Consider the following 4,191-nt stretch of genomic DNA (forward strand, 5'->3'; position numbering starts at 1 on the left):
ATATATATATATATAATATGTATATACATATATATACACACCATATATATATCTTCCCTCTTTCTTCTCTCAATTAATATATTTCAAATATATAAATTACAAATCTTTTTGTGTGAAGGATCTATATATTGTGCAAAATATATATTAATTCAAAATATATATGTAAAGCCATAAAGTCATATTTAATATAATTGTACTTTTTTTAATAAATGCGTGGTGCAATTTAAAATTGTTTTAATAAACGTATGTAGTTCAAAATTATGAAACTAATTTAAATAAGTGACAGAAAGTTTGCTTACAAAAAAATTAAGCTATAAGTTTCTTTTGGATGACAGCATTTCTAGGATAGTTGGATCACAAGTAATTACTCCACTTTACTTTTTATATCACATCAAAATAGTATTTATTTATTATCACTAATGCAGTTGCATTTCCCTCAGAAATATACTTGATAAAAAAAAGAAAATCTATTCCATTATATTATAAATAATCAATTCTATTATAAATTCTATTATAAATAAATCTTGCGTACAATCTTTGTTCCTTCTAAAGAAATAATCTATTCCATAAACATATTCTATATATAATTGTCGCTGTTTTTAAAGGAACAATATATTCCATATAAACATATCTTGCCTACAGCCGCTGCTGTTTTCAAAAGAACAATTTATTCCGCAAATAAATTTTGCATGCACGAGTTGTCTTCCACATAACAGTAGATAATCTATTGATATTTTTGCAGTTGATATAATTATATTTTGTAATAATATAATATTATTTTGCAGCTTCTGAAGGAACAATATAAGTATAACAATGTAAAGTATATTCCTTCAATAAATTTTATTATAGTTGTTGCTACTTAAAAAAGGTAAATATACCGAAAAGGGGACTCAGCCCCAATGACCTTGACCTTGACATATTTTGTCAAGGTCATCGCCCTGAGCAATTCCCAAAAGGTTATAGTCGTCGCTCGTTGCTCATTAAAAAGTTATTAACAAACAAAGATTTGTAAAAATCAAGATTTGTACGTAGTGTGACAATGAAAAACTTGATATTGGACGTAGTTTATAGAAATAGTCTTACTCATACTACACACATACACTTAAATAAACATGCAAGTTATTATATAGAGTGTTCAAAAATAAAATATTACTATGTTGAATTAATTATTTATCGGATATAGTCTGCTCATTATTTAAAAAAAACATCAATACGCTTATCAAAAGTATAATCTTTTGAATAAAAATTCAGCATTTTATTCTTCAAAGATTTCTTACGGCGTTGTTGAAGAGAGCGTCTGGAATTGCAGACTCGCTGGATCTACTCAGAACGCGTGGGCGGGGGAGGGGCTCCGCCCGAAAAAATTCTAATTTAACCCAACCCAACTTCATTTTTAAAACTGAAAGATTTGGATTAGGTTATATCTTCCGGAAGTGGAGCCCCCTGTAGGCGGGGCGGAACCCATTGTGTCCACGCATATACTTTACAAAGCAAAGCGAGGTCCACCCCACAATTGTTGTGTAGATGGGAAAGTGTATGCGTGGACGCAGTGTGTTCCGCCCCTCCTACGGGGGGGCTCCACTTTCGGAAGATATAACCTAACCCAAACCTATTTTTTCTTGTCTTCATTGTCTTCTTTTTTGTCTTCCTCATTGTCAGAGATTACGTACAAATCTTGATTTTTAAAAATCTTCGTTTGTCAATAACTTTTTAGTAAACAACGAGCGACGGCTAAAACCTTTTGAAAGTTACTCGGGGCAATGACCTTGATAACATATATCGAGATCAAGGTCATTGGAGCTGGGTCCCCTTTTCGGTACATTTACCTTAAAAAAAATATTCTTATCTATTGTATAAACATACAAAATATATATTTCCAGATAAAGAATTTCTCAAAGCATAATATATATCAATAAAGATAATTATACAATTAAAGAATACAAAAAATTGTATGAAAATAATCTTAATGCTGCTATGGGAATAAAAACGTAATAAAAAAACCAATATTAATATTCAGATATTGTATTAAATATGAATATACAGGACGTTCTGCGAAAAAAACCGGCAAATTCCAATAGTGTATTTTAGAAGAATTTTTCAGAAGCAAAAAAATTGTGTACACGTGCATAAGTTTATTTGAGTCCGTTAAGAACTCCCATGATCAAATGTATCACAATAAAATTATCATGAATGTTATTTTAATATTTTTGTCACTTTTTCTCCATTTTTTAAATTATATATTATGAAAATAACATCATTTTTATAATTATATCTATAAAAGTATTTTTTGCAAGACGAGGTAAACTTGCAACATGCAAACATACTGGCAAGACTGGCGCAACAGGTAATAGCATGTTTACCAACACAGGTGGACAGTTCATTCAAACAGTAATTATAAAAATAATATTATTTTAATTATGTACAGTGCAAAAATCAATGAAAATTACAGAAATATTAAAATAACAGTAATTATTTACTTTATAATATAATACATACAAATCTTTATATAGAGTGTTCAAAACATTAATAATTGAAAAGGATATAGGCGGAAAAGAGACTATACATACATTTGCAGCTTTCCAAGCAAAACAAAATTAATGTGGTTTTTTGAGATATAATACATTTTTTAACATCCTGTATAAAGATTTATGTATAGCTAATTGTAAGCGTGTGCGTATAATACCAAACTAACAGAATGATGTCAAAAGACGATATGCCGGTGTGAAGTTAGCACCCCAAATTCAAAAATCAAAAGTTTTATCAAGAGTTCTATTTGCATCCCAAATAGTTCTACAGTTCCTGATAGGTTTTAAAAATAGTTCCGGCGAAAAACCTAAAAAAATTGCATTTTGAAAATATGAGGTGCCAATTTCCCGTGGCACCACAAAATGCGAAAAATGCCATTTAAATCATCGTATCTAGTTCTCGAAGAGTTCTACAGTTCCTGATAGGTTTTAGCAATAGTTAGGGCCTCTAAATATTTTTAAGCGATTTTTGAATCTCAGAGCTGGCATCTCATTTAGCCGATGTGAAGTTAGCATCTCATATTCAAAAATCGAAAGTTTTATCAAGAGTTCTATTTGCACCCCAAATAGTTCTATAGTTCCTGATAGGTTTTAAAAATAGTTCCGGTGAAAAACCTAAAAAAATTGCATTTTGAAAATATGAGGTGCCAACTTCCCGTGGCACCGCAAAATGCGATTTAAATCATCGTATCTTATAGTTCTCGATAATTTCTACAGTTCTTGATAGGTTTTAGTAATAGTTCCGGTCTTTAAATATTTTTAAACAATTTTTGAATCTCAAAGTTGGCACACTGAAAAAAAAAATTGTTAACTTGACTAAAACCGTTCAACTAATTACCATTTTTTTAATTGAAATATTTATATATTTAAAATCGATCAAACTCTTCGGAGTGCAAATAGAACTCTCAACAGAATTCCGAAATTCCGAAAAAAATTTTTTTAATTTTCTAAGAGCGATAACTAAAAGTGGCCAGAACTTTATCATCTTTGATTTCATAGCTTCGAACCTTAAGAATAATCGATAGAACTCTTCGGGGTACAAACAAAACTGTCATCAAAACTCCGAAATTCCGAAAAAAATTTTAGAAATTTTCTAAGAGCGCATAATTAAAAGTGGCCAGAACTTTTTCATCTTTGGTTTTACAGCTTCGGACGTTAATAATAATCGATAGAACTCTTTGAGGTGCAAACAGAACTGTCATCAGAACTCCGACTTTTAGCGGAAGATGAGGTGCCAGCTCTAAAATTCAAAAATTGTTTTAAAATATTTAAAGGCCGGAACTATTGCTAAAATCTATCAAAACTGATGGAACTATGCGAGAATTGTCGAGAACTGTCAAACAAGCCACGGAAATAGCCAGCATCTCATAATTCTATAGAAGGTGCCAGTTCTTAGAAAATTTCTAAGTCTCGAGGGGGTAATTTTTTTTCGGGATTTCGGAGTTCTGTTGAGAGTTCTATTTGCACCCCGACGATTTCTATCGATTATTATTAATGTCCAAAGTTGTAAAACCAAAGATAAGAAAGTTCTGGCCACTTTTAGTTATACGCTCTTAGAAAATTTCTAAAATTTTTTTCGGAATTTCGGAGTCCTGATGACAGTTTCGTTTGCACCCCCAAAAGTTCTATCGATTATTTTTAAGATTCGAAGCTGTAAAATCAAAAA

This window comes from Formica exsecta, unplaced genomic scaffold, assembly GCF_003651465.1.
Source record: "Formica exsecta isolate Colony F162 unplaced genomic scaffold, ASM365146v1 scaffold712, whole genome shotgun sequence".
NCBI classification, from domain to species: Eukaryota; Metazoa; Arthropoda; class Insecta; order Hymenoptera; family Formicidae; genus Formica; species Formica exsecta.